This window comes from Anomaloglossus baeobatrachus, chromosome 8, assembly GCF_048569485.1.
Source record: "Anomaloglossus baeobatrachus isolate aAnoBae1 chromosome 8, aAnoBae1.hap1, whole genome shotgun sequence".
NCBI classification, from domain to species: domain Eukaryota; kingdom Metazoa; phylum Chordata; class Amphibia; order Anura; family Aromobatidae; genus Anomaloglossus; species Anomaloglossus baeobatrachus.
In genome coordinates this window covers 228,683,455-228,704,031 of record NC_134360.1, presented here as the reverse complement: position 1 = coordinate 228,704,031, position 20,577 = coordinate 228,683,455, and positions in this window count along the sequence as shown.

The window sequence follows — 20,577 nt, the reverse complement described above, 5'->3', positions numbered from 1 at the left end:
TTCAGTGATTGAACTGAGGGTGCTCTTTAGACCATATGTAAGATAGCCACCAGACAGGTCCTTGAGGGGAGATATGTATCATCGAGGTTTGGTAGCCCCAGTGATGTCAGTCCAGATGCAGGCTCCAGCATGTATAGTGCTGAGAGAGTTAATAGGGCGTGTCAGGGCCAGATTTAGGAGCAGTCAGAGAAATGGTTGGGACTGGCTACTCCCATATCCCCACCCTGGGGCGCGGTACAGCAAGTAAAATTGATACCAACTGTCTCATTTAGCCCGAACGGTTTACTGAAACAGCGCCTTCCATACTTTTCTCCAGGCGGTGCTCTGGTGTATTGCACTGAGGTTCCTGGCTTGATGGAATAATGTAACATTGAGAACAATGTGAACGAGTGGAGACTCTTTATTGATTCATCCTTAGTATGGTCCAGAGCCGGTAGAACATTCTGACCACCTGAAGGAAAGCTGAGAACTTAAACTTTATTATCAAGAAACTTAACTACGAGGATCAAGGATGGTCAATGTGTGGTGATCTGAAAGTTCTCTCTTTACTCTTTTGGCAGCGAGGAGGATACACAAAGTCCCCATGCTTTTTGTGTGAATGGGACAGTCGAGATAGGACTCATCACTGGAGCCAAAAAACGTGGCCAGCAAGAACATGTGCAACCTGGACTCAAGAACATAGCTGAGGGATGGGAGATGATACCAAGGTAGATGGAAGGTGAAGATGATGGGGGGCGATACCAAGGTAGATGGAAGGTGAAGATGATGGGGGACGATACCAAGGTAGATGGAAGGTGAAGATGATGGGGGACGATACCAAGGTAGATGGAAGGTGAACAAGATGGGGGAGGATACCAAAGTAGATGGAAGGTGAAGATGATGGGGGACGATACCAAGGTAGATGGAAGGTGAAGATGATGGGGGACGATACCAAGGTAGATGGAAGGTGAAGATGATGGGGGACGATACCAAGGTAGATGGAAGGTGAACAAGATGGGGGAGGATACCAAAGTAGATGGAAGGTGAAGAAGATGGGGGAGGATACCAAGGTAGATGGAAGGTGAAGATGATGGGGGACGATACCAAGGTAGATGGAATGTGAAGATGATGGGGGACGATACCAAGGTAGATGGAAGGTGAAGATGATGGGGAACGATACCAAGGTAGATGGAAGGTGAAGATGATGGGGGAAGATACCAAGGTAGATGGAAGGTGACGATGATGGAGGACGAAACCAAGGAAGATGGAAGGTGAAGATGATGGAGGACGATACCAAGGTAGATGGAAGGTGAAGATGATGGGGAACGATACCAAGGTAGATGGAAGGTGAAGATGATGGAGGACGATACCAAGATAGATGGAAGGTGAAGAAGATGGGGGAGGATACCAAGGTAGATGGAAGGTGAAGATGATGGGGAACGATACCAAGGTAGATAAAAGGTGAAGATGATGGAGGACGATACCAAGGTAGATGGAAGGTGAAGATGATGGGGGACGATACCAAGGTAGATGGAAGGTGAAGAAGATGGGGGAGGATACCAAGGTAGATGGAAGGTGAAGATGATGGGGAGGATACCAAGGTAGATGGAAGGTGAAGATGATGGGGAACGATACCAAGGTAGATGGAAGGTGAAGATGATGGAGGGCGATACCAAGGTAGATGGAAGGTGAAGATGATGGGGGACGATACCAAGGTAGATGGAAGGTGAAGATGATGGAGGGCGATACCAAGGTAGATGGAAGGTGAAGATGATGGAGGGCGATACCAAGGTAGATGGAAGGTGAAGATGATGCGGAACGATACCAAGGTAGATGGAAGGTGAAGATGATGGAGGACGATACCAAGGTAGATGGAAGGTGAAGATGATGGGGGACAATACCAAGATAGATGGAAGGTGAAGATGATGGGGGACGATACCAAGGTAGATGGAAGGTGAAGATGATGGGGGAAGATACCAAGGTAGATGGAAGGTGAAGATGATGGGGGACGATACCAAGATAGATGGAAGGTGAAGATGATGGGGGACGATACCAAGGTAGATGGAAGGTGAAGATGATGGGGAACGATACCAAGGTAGATGGAAGGTGAAGATGATGGAGGACGATACCAAGGTAGATGGAAGGTGAAGATGATGGAGGACGATACCAAGGTAGATGGAAGGTGAAGATGATGGGGAACGATACCAAGGTAGATGGAAGGTGAAGATGATGGAGGACGATACCAAGGTAGATGGAAGGTGAAGATGATGGGGGACGATACCAAGATAGATGGAAGGTGAAGATGATGGGGGACGATACCAAGGTAGATGGAAGGTGAAGATGATGGAGGACGATACCAAGGTAGATGGAAGGTGAAGATGATGGGGGAAGATACCAAGGTAGATGGAAAGTGAAGATGATGGGGGAGGATACCAAGGTAGATGGAAAGTGAAGATGATGGAGGACGATACCAAGATAGATGGAAGGTGAAGATGATGGGGGAAGATACCAAGGTAGATGGAAAGTGAAGATGATGGGACGATACCAAGGTAGATGGAAGGTGAAGATGATGGGGGACGATACCAAGGTAGATGGAAGGTGAAGATGATGGGGCGATACCAAGGTAGATGGAAGGTGAAGATGATGGGGGACGATACCAAGGTAGATGGAAGGTGAAGATGATGGAGGACGATACCAAGGTAGATGGAAGGTGATGATGATGGGGGAAGATACCAAGGTAGATGGAAGGTGAAGATGATGGGGGACGATACCAAGGTAGATGGAAGGTGAAGATGATGGGGGACGATACCAAGGTAGATGGAAGGTGAAGATGATGGGGGGCGATACCAAGGTAGATGGAAGGTGAAGATGATGGAGGACGATACCAAGGTAGATGGAAGGTGATGATGATGGGGGAAGATACCAAGGTAGATGGAAGGTGAAGATGATGGGGAGACAACTGCTGGAAGCTTTACAGAGCATGTCTGTGGTAAAAGGGATCGGGAGAAAAGGAGCAAGAATTAATTTTCAATAAAGTTGCAGAATGAATATATAATTTCATAGTTTACTACATTTATATACTGTATATACTATTGTGCACATTTTTGGTAACAATAAAGATTTTCTTGTTCTTCTCGCTTGTGCGTAATGTCACTTGTGTTTTGTGCAAAATCCATAAGTGATGGTAAAAGATAGAAGAGTTCTTTGAAATCCGGGAATAAGAAAACATGAGAATCAGTCATTATATTTGAAAAAAGCATTAATAAACCCTCGTTTTGCATCCCTGTGGCATCTAAAAACACTGGATTGCAAACAATATGGCTGCCATGCTGATTCTCAGAAGCCGGCTGACTGCACTGTATCTGTGTATATATGCACATGATCTGATGGCTGTATTGCTCGTCTGTTGATTCTGCTGCTCTTCGGCTGTGATCCCCCCGCACATCAGACACAATCATCCCGCCAAGTCGTCATCAGAATAAGAGCAAAAAAATAGAGAATTTTCACCATCTGGAATTTTTTGCCTGTGACATATTTGCTAATAAATAAAGAATAAACACATGCGCGCCCGTCCTTCTCTCTCCATTTTACGAGCACTTCCAGATCTCTGGAAAAGTATCGCTGTCTCTGAATAATAATTTATATTGACGATGCGTTTAAAGCCAAATCAGCTCGAGTGCTGCATTCTCACAAATGACTCTAATGACATTAAGCAAAGAAATATAATGTGACATCTGGCCGCTTCTCCGCCGGCTGAAGGAGCGGAGGCCGCTGTCCATGGTGCTGCGCGGATATCTGGCCGGAGCATGCAGCCGCCGGTGCTGTCACATACTGAGGAGCCAGTCCGGGGGGGGGGGCTCTGGATCTATTGAAGGGGTGCTCCAATTTTAGGTTAATAAAACACTGTCTAATTGAAACGCTCTGCAACTTTGTAATAGATCTTAGACCTCCATCATTTAGATTAAAGGGGTTGTCCACTACCTCTATATTGATGGTGTCATTATTCCGATGTGCAGAACATTCTGTATTGTTCTGCTATGCTCTCCTGCAGAGCCGGTATATGTTGCTAATGGTGCAGAGCATTTTGCAGGATGAATGCTCTGCTGATTGTTTTACAGCACTGTGTTTCACGCTGGTCCTGGGAGGTGCTCGATGCTTCTTGTCCCCAGTGATTGCTCTGCTTCTTTAGGGAGCGTGTTAGCTCAGGACGCCGCCAGTCGTACTTCCTGGTTACAGTTGTGCTGTTGGCTCCCGTAGTGCTCAGTGTTCTGGTCTTGGTCTCTTCACTCCAGACTATTGTTTACCCATCTCTGCCTGTCCTCCCCTGTTTCTGCTTTGACTTCCCGGCTTCTGACCTTGGACTTCCTTCTGACCACGTCCTCGCCTGCTCCCTGTATTTTGTATGTGGTATACTGGAACCCTGACCTTCGGCTTGTATCTTGACCTTGTCTCCATGTAGTGTCGTGCCCTTCTGGTTTATGATCTCGGCCTGGCTGACTACCTATCCTTTACTGCATAAAAGTGTGGCTAGCGCCACCTTGTAACAGTCATCACAAATGGCCTATACTTAGGATAAATCATCACTGTATGATTGACCTGGGTCCAACATCCGGCACCCCCGCCGACCAATCATTCTCGGTCCCCTTGGTGGCAGCAAGTGACCAGAGATACTCAGTTTTGGAGTACGGCACATACGCCTCCCATTCAAATCAATAGGATGCAGATGTGCAGTACCTGACCACATCCGCTATCATAAGACAAAGCAGCTCCAGAGCTGAGCATTTCTGGTCACCTGCTGCTGCTGGCGGCACAAGGAACAGTTGATCGGTGAGGGTGCATGGTGCTGGACGTCGGCCGATCAGACATTGATGACCTATCCTTCTTTTTTTCTTGCAAATTTATGAATAGCCATTATCTGATGACGATCAAAAGATGGAAACGTCAGAGTGTCAATTTCGGATTATTACGTTGATTAAAATCTCTTGCAAATTTCCTTCAGAGTGACGCGTTTCATTATTACTAGTGTAAACGGATGGGAACGCAACTCAGGCACCACAGCTCACATACTGCAGTGCCGTATGTGAATTTTCTATCCTAAAGCTAAGCCATCAGTGCAAAAGTAGTGGATAACCCCCTTTAAGGCTCCAATTTATCACCAATGGTTTTCATTAATTGACTTGCTTTCGGTCTTGTAGTTGTCACGATTTCTCTGTGCATCTTGCACACAGGTGATGCTCTGCTGTGTTTTCCTGGACTACTGAGCTGGCAGGTTGATTGATTGCTCAGGTGTTTTCATTATCCTGGTAATTGTTCTGCTTCTTTAGTGAGCATGCTCTCTTTGAACCTTGCCAGTCGTGCATTCTGGTTCTGTAGTGGTGCTGTTGGCCTGTCTTTCTGCTAGAATTCTGATCTTTGTTTTTTGACCCCTGACTGTTGTTTGACTCCTCTCTACCTGCTCCCTGTTCCTGTCGTGACCTCCTCTCTTTTACCTCAGCCTGTTACCTGACCACGTCTAAGTTTACTCCCTGTATCTCCTACGTGCTATCCTGGAAATCTGACCCTCGGATTAATACCTTACTACACCTCTGTTTTCTCTCTGTATCCATACATGCCCTCCTGTTACCAGACCCCGGCTTTCCTGACTACTCTTCCGTCTATACTACCTGTAAGTAGGGACTTGCATTACAGTTTTATTCCTTTTTCGTGCCAAATAATTAAAAATGGTGAATGCAGGTTTATTAAATTTTGTGCAAAATCCAAGATGCTCTTTTTTTTTGCATTTTTTATGCTCATTAGTCTTCAACTTTGACGAAATAAAACAAAATATTTTTTCTCCAAAAAGTGCAAAAAGCTGTAAAACATTTTTAGAAGTCACAAATAAAGATAAAATTCTGCTAAATTATCTGGGAAATTAAACTACTTTCCTATCATTGAGAAAAAATGCAATAAAAATGGATCAAACCAAATAACCTAAAAAAGTCATAAATAAAGCTTGTATATAAAACTTATTGTTACAACCATTTTTTTCTCCATAAGATGCAAAGACAGTGATGATTTGGGGCCTGAAAGTTTGTTTTTTTGTTATTTTCTTTTTGTACCAATTCATTTTGGGTTTTGTCCCCTTTTTATATTATTTTTTTTGTTACGTTTGCTTGACAATGTGGTTGTGATTTTCTCTATTCAATGAGACATTTCGAAATGCGGTGGCGCTTGTGCGCTGTTGTACTCCAGTCCTCTTGTAAAGTACAAAATCTGTCTGATTTATTTATTTTTTGGCCAGCTGAAAAATAACACAACATTTTAGAGAGTTGTGTAACATTTTACTGAAAATAGCAGCAAATAAAGCAAAAGAGAAAAAAGTAAAAAGCATTTTTGAATTTGTGCCAATTCATAAAACATCGTGTACCATTTTGATTGAATTTAGCGCAACATCTGCCGGCATAAAAAGAAAGAATGATACAAAAGAAAGACTAATGCAAATGACGAATACAGACCTTTTTGTTTCATTTCCCTACCATTAATTAGACACTTGTTTATGGCAGAAAAGTTGTAGATAACTAGTCCTGCCCACAGCTGAGGGTTTGTTTCAATTGTATCTGGTCCAGATAATGCTCTATAAAGCTGAAAGCATCAGCAGCTGCTGCACAAAATGTCTCTGGATGATTGCTACAATGTATCAGTTTGCACAAAGCATTTTTTGGACTGGATACAATGTAGACCTGGACTATCTGTTTACTGTCTGAATGTAAACAAGTGTTCTTATTTTTACATAAACAAAAAGTCATTTAAAAAGTTGTAAAACTTCTTATTTTGTCACTAATACACTTTTTTTTACCTTTAAATTGTTTGAAATGAGAGAAGATGGAGGTCTGCATAGACGTTCCATACACAAAATGGGTAATATTGTTAACAGGATAGGAATGAAAGTTAAAATTGTTTGAAATTAGAGAAGATGGAGGTCTGCATAGATGCTCCATACACAAAATGGGTAATATCTTTAACATGATAGAATAGCAAGTTATAATTGTTTGAAATGAGAGAAGATGGAGGTCTGCATAGACACTTCATATACAAAATGGGTAATATTTTTTAACCTGATAGGATAGCAAGTTATAATTGTTTGAAATTAGAGAAGATGGAGGTCTGCATAAACACTCCATACACAAAATGGGTAATATTTTTAACATGATAGGATAGCAAATTAAAATTGTTTGAAATGAGAGCAGATGGAGGTCTGCATAGATGCACCATAAACAAAATGGGTAATATCTTTAACATTATAGGATAAAAAGTTAAAATTGTTTGAAAATAGAGAAGATGGAGGTCTGCATAGATGCTCCATACACAAAATGGGTAATATTTTTAACAGGATAGGAATGAAAGTTAAAATTGTTTGAAAATAGAGAAGATGGAAATCTGCATAGACACTCCATACACAAAATGGGTAATATTTTTAACATAATAGGATAGAAAGTTAAAATTGTTTGAAATGAGAGAAAATGGAGGTCTGCATAGATGCTCCATACACAAAATGGGTAATATTTGTAACATGATAGGACAGCAAGATCATCTTGCTATCCTATCATGTTAAAAATATTACCCATTTTGTGTATGGACCGTCTATGCAGACCTCCATCTTCTCTCATTTCAAACAATTTTAAGGTAAAAAAGGTTCTGGTATATTGTATTTGACTATGGCATCCAATCATTTTGGGTTTGTTGTCTACTAAGACACATAGGTAACAATTTTATAGTGCAATGTGATCATAGATTAGGTGGAAAAAAACAAATAAAAGTTAGGAACTCTCCCATTGGACTGTCAGAATAAGCTCACTGATGGATTTTCAGATAACTCCTTCTACAGTTAGCAATACACACTGCAACAAAAGGGCTTTATAAAGGGAAATGGTTCAAAGTGCAACATTTTTAATGAAATCTAACTGCAAAAATTATTTTTTATGCCAAAAATAAATGCAAGTTAAAGAAAAAATGTCCCCAAAAGGTAGACAACACCTTTTAAATCCATAGCAAGATGGTGCTGAACATGACTACAGGATCAGACTATTTAGGGTTTGTTGTTTGTAACTATGGAGACAGGGTTTGTAAATATGGAGACCCTATGCTACCACAGTGATCTGCAGGATCCTAAGGCTTTCTGGAACACCCTCTGCTGACAACCCACACCTCACACACAGGTAGGGGCACATTCCCTGACACCTGGGCGCAGCATGTAGAGGGTTAACAGTGGTCAGGTGTGAGAACCAATCCCTTAGCTGTTAGCCTGGGAAAGGGGTGTGGCTTGTGGGAAGCAACAGGTGTTGCTAGGCAGAGTTGGCAGAGAGGAAAAACGACAGTTGAAGGAGCCAGAGAGTGAGAGGGGTGTGAGGATTGTGAGGAGACCCCCAAAAGGCGACTAGGAGGTAGTAGCCTGAGGGTAGAAAGAAGATCCCAGGCACTACGCACGAGGGGGTACTGGACCCCAGAGTAGACGACAGCTGCAGGCGGTCTGCTGATCCAGCCGTGTGTGGTGACTTCCAGGGTACCACACCACCCATAGGCTCAGGGACACAGCCTCATATATAGGAACCGGGAGAGGGCACAGAGAAGTAGCCTACCGCACAAGGGACCGCAAGGCCTGTCAAACTGGGCCTGGAAAACAAAGGAGCGGAGCGCCGCTGGTCACCAACAGCTTCAGGCAAGGGGACCATCAGCTCTGCATGTGCACGGAGGGCTCAACTGGGACTCACGTCAGCACCGGGACAAAGGAAAGTCGGTTGACCAGCCGTACCAAACTACACTTGCAACATCCAGTGAGTAAATACCAGTTAATCTGCAAGAACTGTGTCGTGTTTATTACTGGCGCACCACAAGGCGCAGCACACCTACATGGGACTTAAGCCCCTACTGGCGGAGGGTGCAAACACACTTGCTGCTATACCATCTGTCCCTAAAACCACAGCAGCGGCGAGACATCTGATTACCGCAACCCATCAGTGGCGTCACAAGTGACATACAAAATAACCCTGTTACCGAGCGCCCCCAGGTAATGGAACCGGGCACGGCCACCTGTGACGGTGATCCCCATTATCCACCACCTGGAACCGAGTATCCCAAGGGCCTGGGGTGTGGCAGCGCTCTACACAACCCCCCCAAAAAATAAAAAATGGAAAATCCCCTCCCCCCCTCTCTCAGAAGTGTTCTGCTTATGGCTGGCTGTATGTGAGCAGAGACCCGAACTACCAATCAGTGACTTCCATTGGGGTATGGGTCACGTCCAAACTTTGGGAGGTTTGGTTCAGCTGCACCTGCCGAATCGAACTTCCATGGGTTTGCATATGTCTAGTGATAACTCCTCTACTTTCTCAAAATTTACCAAGTAGGGAATGAAAAACTAGGTGTCATGCCTCGGATTTGATGCAGCAGCCTCTTGTTATGTGGTTCGTTTCCCTCTCCTCTGAGCCACAGTCAGGTTTGGTTGCTGTCCTGGTTCTGAACACTTTGTTTCTGTTCATTGCCTTTCTGCCAACAGGTGTTTCCAATGCTGTAATTCAGTCTGCCCTATCACCCAGTGAGTGTAACTAATTAAAAGTTCCCCGGGCTTCCATTTCCCACTGGTGATATTTCTGAAGTGGACTCTGCTTGGAACTACAGTCTGTTGCCTAGTCTTTCTCCTGGTAGACTATTACTTTTGGATTACCTTATTTTCCTCCGCACCTTCTCCCAAATTCTTAAGGAGGTACGTGGAACCCTCGATGGCCGTTTGGGAAGCAAAGGTCCTAGTTGTCATCTGAGTCTTCCTGTTATGGTTGTTTCAGTCTGCACAGGGGCCTTTATGGACTCGCAGCTGGGACCTCTAGTCTGTACAAGAGCCGGCGGATCAGGTGTAGTAGTTTTACATTAGAGCTTATTTTTACGTTATTTTCAACGTGTCCACATCAGTAGGCATAATACTAGGATTTTAAAAGGAACCAGTCACATGTCAACTGAATCCTTACCACTGCAATATTGTGCACTTTTCCAGTATTGATAGTATGAATCTAATGTCCGAAAGAGGTTATGGGCAAAAACGTCTCGTTATTTGGGTGCCACTTCCACCTGACACATTCCGGCCTCAGACATGACCACATGATTAATATGTCTTTGTGCCCTTACGTGCTCAGGGTTTGCCATGTGGCCGGTTAGATGGCAGCTCCTCACCAGCTGCCAGTTGGACAGGACGTGGCATCACTACAGGGGCATTTAAGGAAGAAGCAAGTTGTGAATGTGCAAGAATTCCGGCACCCCAAGGATAACGTTGCGTTGTGAAGAGCGCATCATTAATGCCTTTTGGTGCATGTTTGTAGCGCTGTGGCCGGACTGTGCCGGGGTGAAGGGTCTCCAGATGACTGGAAGAAGATAATTACCATGTGGCTCATGAGCCTTGAAGTTGATTTTGACCACAAACCTCAACCTGTCAGGGACATCAATGGGATGTTGGCAATGCTGGAATCAGGCACCAAACCCCAGAGGAGACATTTTGGGAGGATAATGAGAACTTTGAGGATCCATTTAAAGGATAAGATGAAGCCTATGTGTATACTGCTATAATACTGATGAATATTACACAATATCCAGAATCTGCAGAACGGTCCGAAGACTCGGATCTGATAGAAAATCCTCCTGGGACCCTGTGATCTCACACTGACATTTCCCTCACATCTTCTTAGCTTTAAGTGGCAACTTTAAAGGCACCATAGCTTTTGTGCGGAGCCTCCCGGACTCACAGTGCATTCTTCTCTGCGTTGCCAAATACACATCGTAACGTTCCCCTTAATGCTGCAGAATATATGTTTATCTTAGTATTGCAGATTCTCCCTCAGAAGAGACGTTTTCTGAATCCTCTTAGAAGAAGCATCTATTTTATCCTCAGATTAAAAAATATATATATAAAAAAGTCACATTTATCTTGAAGAAGATTGTGTCACCAGGTGGCGAGTGCCCGAGACGCTGGGGAGGGACAATCTATCTCAGACACAAGATCTTCCTATTTCCTTGTATGATTTCCTTGTCAGGTGACATCAGATACGTTCGGCGCGGGCTCAGCGGCCCATACATTAAATCCCCCATGATACTGAGTTACTGTTGCGTTGTCGCAGCGGCGGAGCGAGATTCTCTTCTAATGTAAACATTCCGGATTCATTCTAATGTGATAGATCACAGCGACCTGAACCCAAGATTAAGAGGCGTTAATTGCTCTTATCACTTCGAAACTAAGAAAATCATCCTATGTGTGTTATTATAGCGCCTATATGTCTGAAATGGACCATATGGACCCCTCCTCCTGGAGGATATGGACAGTAATAAACTCATGCCGATTACAACTCAAAAATATCTCCCGGATCCGTGCTTTCCTTAACCAAGAATCTGCAAAAACATTAGTGCATGCCCTCATCATCTCCCGCCTCGACTACTGCAACCTCCTGCTCTCTGGCCTCCCTTCCAACACTCTTGCACCCCTCCAATCTATCCTAAACTCTGCGGCCCGCTTAATCCACCTCTCCCCTCGCTACTCCCCAGCCTCGCCACTCTGCCAATTCCTTCACTGGCTTCCCATCGCCCAACGACTCCAGTTCAAAACATTAACCATGACATACAAAGCCATCCACGACCTGTCTCCTCCCTACATCTGTGACCTAGTCTCCCGGTACCTACCTGCACGCAACCTCAGATCCTCACAAGATCTCCTACTCTGCTCCTCTCTTATCTCCTCTTCCCACAATCGCGTACAAGATTTCTCCCGTGCATCCCCCATACTCTGGAACGCTCTACCTCAGCACATCAGACTCTCCACTACCGTGGAAAGCTTCAAGAGGAACCTCAAGACCCACCTCTTCCAACTAGCCTACAACCTACAATAGCCCTCAGTCCAGTAGACCACTGCGCAACCAGCTCTGTCCTCACCTATTGTACCATCGCCCATTCCCTGTAGACTGTGAGCCCTCGCGGGCAGGGTCCTCTCTCCTCCTATACCAGTCTGTCTTGTACTGTTAATGATTGTTGTATGTATACCCTCTCTCACTTGTAAAGCGCCATGGAATAAATGGCGCTATAATAATAAATAATAATAATAATTGTGGTCTCAGATTTGGCCAGTTCATTTGTCTCCTTGAATTCATCAGGTTTCAGGCTGTGTATACGTCTAAACAGAACTTTGTGATTTTCTTCCTAAATTCAAATTAAGAAGCTTGACACCTGTGGAGAGAAAACGCCTTCAACTATGAGACCTGGAGCAGTTTATTAGGCCGGTTTCAGACGTCCGTGTTTCAGGTACGTGTGACATCTGTTCTTAACATGGATGGCACATGTACCCATGCTGTTACTCACACAGCCATGTTTTCACACGGACCGTGTGGCCCCACGTTTCCCCGCACGCACACACGGAGACATGTCCTTTTTTTCCTCCGGCAGCACGGGTGTCACACGGATCGCACACTGATGTGATCCGTGTGACATCAGTGTGACACGTATCGGAGAAAACATGGGTCTTTGAAAAAAAATATTTTCCATACTCACCTGTCTCCAGCGCTGCTGTCACTTGCTTCCGACCCCGGCTCATTATGCTCATTTCATATGCACTGAACGGAGGAGCTGGAAGCAGCAGCAGCACCGGAGACCGCAGTGCCGGGACAGGTGAGTATCCAGCAGTGTGTGTGTGCAGTGACTTCATGGGTTCATGGAATTATTCAAGGAACTTTGATAACACCCTGACAAAACCCCCGTGACACCCACACTACCGCGGGTGTAGCGGCTGTGATTTCACGGGTTCATACCCGTGATGCCACTGCCAGGCCCGCACACACACTGATAAGGGCACCCCTGTGGTGACTTGTGCTGACCTTATAAGGTCCAGGTCACTGTAGGGAAGCATACACAGCAGTGTGTGTGTTTGCAAGGGCTGCTCTCACAATCAATGGGGAACATTCAGTTCTCCATTGAATGTGACAGCAGTATGGGATCGACATGTGACCCCCTAATTTAATTACGGTGGACCAGGATTAGGGCTTTGACAGGGAAATAAATTGGAAAAGAGGGTGTCTCTTGTCTATATTTATTGAATAATTCTCCCTTTTTATGTCTTTTCAGGTTCGCTTTTGGGGAACGTTGTGGGATCTCACCATGGATTACGGCGGACCTTTTTGTATTTTTTTTTAAACAAAAAACAATAAATTGGTGAATGAGGGCTGGAGTTGTTTTTATTTTTTGTTCAAATAAACATCTTTATTCTCCTTTCAACTACTGGATTAGTAATGGCGGTGTCTGCGAGATGCCACCCATTACTAATACCAGGGATTGATGGCAGCTGGAGCTGGCTTCAAACCCACAAATATTACCCGTTTGGCACTGCACCAGGGCAATGGGAAGAGCTGGATGCAGCACCAGAGTTGGCGCATCTAATCTAATTCTCAGCAGTTGCCTATTGAAAGTTCAAGTGGCCATTATTGGGCCCTAAGAGAGAAAGGGCCAACCTATGCTATGAGGTGGCTGTGAATGACTTACATTTCCCAACGAACATCATATGTACAAAGAAGAGAAGTGCGTCATATAACATTGAAAGGAAAATTCGCTGGCCATTTTGCATAAAACGCTGTGGAATTAATAGCGCTATATAAATGAATAAATATTATTATTATTATTATTATTATTATTGGGTCGCAATCAGAGCACCATAATGAGGGGCTCAGTGGCCTTTGCTGTGACCCCCCCCTCAATTCGCCACTTTTATGCATCACACTTGTTTTGACAATATGACGGAAGCATAATGCCTTTCATACAATAAGGGGTACTTTGCACGCTGCGACATCGCTAGCATCGATGCCGAGCGCGATAGTCCCCGCCCCCGTCGCACATGCGATATCTTGTGATAGCTGCCGTAGCGAACATTATCGTTATGGCAGCTTCACACGGACTTACCTACCCTGCGATGTCGCTCTGGCCGGCGAACCGCCTCCTTCCTAAGGGGGCAGGCGTGCGATGTCACAGCGACGTCACACGGCAAGCGGCCAATAGAAGCGGAGAGGCGGAGATAAGCGGGACGTAAACATCCCGCCCACCTCCTTCCATAGCCGGTGGAGGCAGGTAGGAGATGTTCCTCGCTCCTGCGGCTTCATACACAGCGATGTGCGCTGCCGCAGGAACGAGGAACAACATCGTATCTCCTATTGGTGCGACATTATGGAAATGACCAACACTACACAGATCACCGATTTACGACGCTTTTGCGATCGTTTATCGGCGCATCTAGGCTTTACACGTTGCGACGTTGTTACCGGCGCCGGATGTGCGTCACTTTCGATTTGACCCCGACAACATCGCAGTAGCGATGTCGCAACGTGCAAAGTACCCCTTACTCTGTGCTCTTTGATTCTGCAGCTTTCTGCTCCCATCCTGACATTGAGCTTTCCTAATTATCTTCCATCTTGTGGATACTTTGTCACTCTTTGCTATTGTATCATATAACATTTTGTTGATATCTTCTATGTTTTGCATTAATGAGAATCACCTTTATCTGGAGTAATTGATTATCACATGAACACAATTGCAGTCGCTGGTGATTGTGACTCTGCTGCTTTGACAAGAAATGTAAACGGAACGGCACCAGATCAGAGGCGCTCGCTACGTTCTGTTCTCGTTTTATAATTATTTATTTATTTTGATCACTCATGCAAAACATTAATTACGACTCGAGCTCTCTCTTGTGTCGAATGCATCACTGCATAACTCGTGTTATTCCAATGCCTACAATATGTCAGCCATATGTATGCGGTAGCCGGCCAAGAGCTTCAACCGCCAGTTGTCAATGTGTTCCCCTCCATGAATATATATATATATTGGCTTCAACAAAGGGGAAGGAGATTGTTTACAATATCTACAGTGCCATGTATCACATAGAGGATGCTGTAATATAGTATTCATATTCTAGTATCTAGGAGCAGTATTATAGCAGTTATATTCTTGTACATAGGGGGCAGTATTATAGTAGTTATATTCTTGTACATAGGAGCAGTATTATAGTAGTTATATTCATGTACATAGGGGCAGTATTATAGTAGTTATATTCTTGTACATAGGGGTCAGTATTATAGTAGTTATATTCTTGTACATAGGAGCACTATTATAGTAGTTATATTCTTGTACATAGGGGCAGGATTATAGTAGTTATATTCTTGTACATAGGAGCAGTATTATAGTAGTTATATTCTTGTATATAGGGGGCAGTATTATAGTAGTTATATTTTTGTACATAGGGGGCAGTATTATAGTAGTTATATTCTTGTACATAGGGACAGTATTATAGTAGTTATATTCTTGTACATAGGGGGCAGTATTATAGTAGTTATATTCTTGTACATAGAGGGCAGTATTATAGTAGTTATATTCTTGTACATAGGGGACACTATTATAGTAGTTATATTCTTGTACATAGGGGGCAGTATTATAGTAGTTATATTCTTGTACATAGAGGGCAGTATTATAGTAGTTATATTCTTGTACATAGGGGGCAGTATTATAGTAGTTATATTCTTGTACATAGGGGCAGTATTATAGTAGTTATATTCTTGTACATAGGGGCAGTATTATAGTAGTTATATTCTTGTACATAGGGGGCAGTATTATAGTAGTTATATTCCTGTATGTAGGAGCAGTGTTATAGCACTTATATTCTTGTAGATAGGGGCAGTATTGTTATTGTCTAGTGACCATTATCACAGCTGTTAGTTTTTGGTTCACCATTGATGACACAGACTTTGCATTTCTCCAGATATTTTCTTGTGGCATTGTTTCCTGTATATTATAAAAAAATGTTTAAAAGAACTGAAGTCCTCAGTGGTTGATACCTTTTAATGGCTAACTGAAAAGATGGTAATAATTGCAAGCTTTCGAGACTACTCAGGTCTCTTCATCAGGCATGGTATAACACAAAATCTGAAGAGTCACATATTTATACACAACAGGACATAGAATAGTGCAGTAAAGAGAAAAAAAAACAAAAACAAGTTACATGAAACAGAACTATCACTATGGCAGGGGGCAAACTGTTGTGGCCATAAATATTGCTGCAGTTCAGTGTGAAAGTTTTATTGTCCTCTGATTAGAGTCTGGTCCGGGCTGTGACGCGCTCGAATGTCCCATAAAGATGCGGTACATTCTGGTATCCTCCATTTTCATACAGGTATAAATAATATACTGTATATTATATAATCACATGTTGGATTATTACCCTTTCTGTCCTTTGCCTCCTTTCTTTCCATGTTTAGATCCATACGACTTGTCCATTAAGCTGCTAATCACGTGCCGGTTGCCAATCGCTCCTCATTATCCCTATACATGGATTGATCTGTAACACATGACTACACAAAGGCAGAAAAAGGCAAAACTTTAGAGAACTCCTCGTTACAGAAGGTGTCTTTTAAGATGTCTCGGCTGTTGACAGCTTCTGTTTGGCGGAGAATGAGCCGAATGTTTGTTGCCATAGCAGTGTTCTCCTTAAACGTCTTTACTATGTGTGTCACGCCGGTCCATTAGCAGGAATATATTTACCCTTCAGAAAATAAATGGCATTACCCGGCTCGTCCTTTATCAGATACAGTGCGGGTAATATTACATCTGTCCTCCTCCGTGACTGTACAAGCCATTTCATGGTGTAATTGGTGATGTATAATAATGGTGGCTGACAGTTGTGTTTCCGGACCATTATTCACTATGCAATGTGTAACTAGCAGCGCAGTAAACCGCTCTGCAGTACATATACTTTCAGGCTCAGTCCACAACTACATACAATGGTGCTTTTTGCTTTGGATTCCTTTATTTTAATTCTTCACATTTTACCATCATGTTCTATTTAAGTCTACATTTCATCACTGATTCATTTATTTAATCCACTATGGTGAGATACCTGCAGCCACCACCAGAGGGAGCTAAGAATCACATCTGAGTATGCACCAAGCTCCTCAGCTCCCTCTAGTGGTGGCTGAAGAGATCTACTCATTTTCCTTTTTTTACTTTATTGCTTAGTGACTTTGGAGCTGTGTATCAGAAAAACGGTGCTCTAACTGCAAAGGAAATACAGTATATTAAGAAATTAATCAGTGCCGAATTTAAATCTATTTAGATGAAAGAAAAGTATAATAGTATACAATGTTAGATAAACTTTATTAAACAGATGCCTGATCCTTATTGTCTTCATTGTTACTGTATTTTATTTCAAGTCTTTTATAGCACAGCTATGGATACAGTTTAACTCCATTATATATTGGAAATTATGGTAGTCTAACATATATCTAAAGTCTAAGATTGCTAATTTATTTTTTCCCATACTTTACACTGCATCTCTGCTTGACAGAATAACAATCCACTATCTGCTTTAGAGGTTATCTGTCATGATTCCTCTGTGCAGAGCATCTTGCACATAGATGATGCTCTGCCATGCCTTCCTGAACTAAAGAACCAGCAGTGACGTTTCCTTTGTGCAGAGCATCTTGCTTTTGGAGATGCTCTGTTGTGTTTCTTTGTGCACTAGCTGGCAGGATGATTGACAGCGCAGGATTCCATGCGGGTTCTGGGAGGTGCTGATTACGCAGGTGTTCCACCTTCCTGGTAATTGCTCTGTTTCATTACTGAGCAGGCTCTCCCAGAACCTCGCCAGTCGTACTCTCTGGTTTTTGGCTTGTGTTTGTGGTCGTGTTCTGATCTAAGGTTGTTGACACTGACCACATCTCTGCCTGCTCTGTTCTTGTCGTTACCTCCTGGCTTCTGACCTAGGACCATTACCTGACCACGTCTCTGTCTGCTCCCTGAATCTAATTCATACTCTTCTGAAATTCTGACCCTCAGTCTGTGACTTTACTGCGTATCTGCCTACTCCTTGACTCTTGTAGTGTCCTTCTGTTTCATGACCCTGGCGTGTCTGATTACCCTTCCATCCATACTAATCATAAGTAGTGACTAACTAGCATCACATTATCGGTGCATAGAGACAAGGTTTCATTTACAAAAAAGTAATGTTTTTAGATATTGGTGTTAATATCATCTTAGGCTGAGCTTTAGGCCTCTGCCACACTCACGTGAAAATCACGCACGTGCCGAGAGACACGTATTTCCCCTGCGTGTTGCGTGTGGTAAGTACGTGTCTCTGGTACGTGCGGGCCACGTGTGTTCTACGTGTGCTATCCGCGATAGCACACGTAGAACCTGTAATTTACATACTCACGTGGTCCTTCCTGCTGTCCTCGCTGCTGTCCGTGGTGCTGATCTGCGGTCTCCAGCCCTCCCGTCTCCCCGCTGCTGCTGCTGCCAGGCAGTGAAGTGAATATTAAATGAGCATAATGAGCGGCGGTCGGCAGCAGCGGCAGAGACAGGAGGGCTGGAGGAGGTGAGTAAATGTTTTGGTTTTTTTTCACTGAGACGTGTGTTTTCTCCGGCGCGTGTCACACGGGACCGCATCCACACTACACCCGTGTGGTACGGGTGCGGGCCGTGTGACACCCGTGCTGCCGGAGAAAAACGGACATGTCAGCGATTAGAAAAACGCACACACGTACAAATGCACACGGACACACGTTCCGTGTGGTTTTACGTGTGTGTGCCTGCTACAATAGGGTAGCATTGCTTAACGTGTCTCCGTGCCGCCGGTACGTGCAAAAAATGACAAACACATACCGGCGGCACGGAAGTGTGTCGCAGGCCTTAGGAAGGTTCCAGAATGGATGTTCTGACCATATAGTCAGGGAGGGGTCGCTGACTAGAATAAACTTAATTATTATAATTATATACAGCAGTTATAGTGAATATTAACCTCTTCAGGAGTGTTCATACGATCTAAAGGCACACTGACAATATAGCATCCAAAATCTGAAGAAAAGGAGCAATGGGGTTTGTGCGCACGTTGTGTAATTTCATTCATTTACACTGCGTTTAGCACTGCAACGTAAATGCATGCGTCCTGCGTCTCCTGCACAATCTATGTAGATTGTGATAATATCTGTGCATGTTGCATTTTTTTATGCATTTTTAGTGTGTCATTTGTCCACATTTATTTATTTTTTACTTTTTTCTGCATTTTTTATGCATTTTTAGTGTCATTTGTCTACATTTATTTATTTTTTACTTTTTTCTGCATTTTTCTGCATTTTTAGTGTGTCATTTGTCTACATTTATTTACTTTTTAATTTTTTCTGTATTTTTCTGCATTTTTAATGTGTGTCATTTGTCTACATTTATTTATTTTTTACTTTTTTCTGCATTTTTATGTATTTTTATTGTGTCATTTGTCCACATTTATTTTTTACTTTTTTTGCTGCATTTTTAGTGTGTCATTTGATTACATTCATTTTTTTAATTTAAATATTTATTGTCTATTTGTTTATTAAAGTTAGTTTTATTCACAAAAAAACCCCAGCAAAAATGCAGCAAAAACACTTGGTTTTGCTTTTGCAGCATTTTTGCACTTTCTCATTGCAGTCTATGGTGAAGAATAGCACAAAAACGCTGAAAGTCAGGAAAAAAAACCAACCGTGTGCAGGAGATTTCTGGAATCTCGTAGGTTTTGCTGGTACTGTAAAAATCTGCTTGTAGTTTGTGTAGAAAAAAATGCAACAATAATACAATATGTGAACATAGCCTAAGGGGTACTTTGCACGCTGCGACATCGCAGGCCGATGCTGCGATGCCGAGCGCGATAGTACCCGCCCCCGTCGCAGCAGCGATTTCCTTGTGATAGCTGGCGTAGCGAACATTATCGCTACGGCAGCTTCACATGGACTCACCTGTCCTGCGACCGTCGCTCTGGCCGGCGACCCGCCTCCTTGTTAAGGGGGCGGGTCGTGTGGCGTCGTAGCGACGTCACACGCCAGGCGGCCAATCAGAGCGGAGGGGCGGAGATGAGTGGGATGTAAACATCCCGCCCACCTCCTTCCTTCCGCATATCCTACGGAAGCTGCAGTGACACCGGTAGGAGATGTTCCTCGCTCCTGCGGCTTCACACACAGCGATGTATGGTGCCGCAGGAGCGAGGAACAACATCGGACCGTCGCGTCAGCGTAATCATGGATTACGCCGACGCTGCACCGATGATACGATTACGACGCTTTTGCGCTCGTTAATCGTATCATCTAGGCTTTACACACTACGATGTCGCATGCGATGCCGGATGTGCGTCACTTTCAATTTGACCCCACCGACATCGCACCTGCGATGTCATAGTGTGCAAAGCCCGCCTAAAGCGGGCTTTACACGCTGCGACATCGCTAATGCGGAGTCGTTGGGGTCACAGAATTTGTGACGCACATCCGGCCGCATTAGCGATGCCGTTGCGTGTGACACCGATAAGCGATTTTGCATCGTTGCAAAAACGTGCAAAATCGCTAATCGGCGACATGGGGGTCCATTCTTAAAAATCGTTACTGCAGCAGTAACGAGTTTTTTCCTCGTTCCTGTGGCAGCACACATCGCTGCGTGTGACGCCGCAGGAACGAGGAAGCTCCCCTTACCTGCCTCCCGGCCTCTATGCGGAAGGACGGAGGTGGGCGGGATGTTACGTCCCGCTCATCTCCGCCCCTCCGC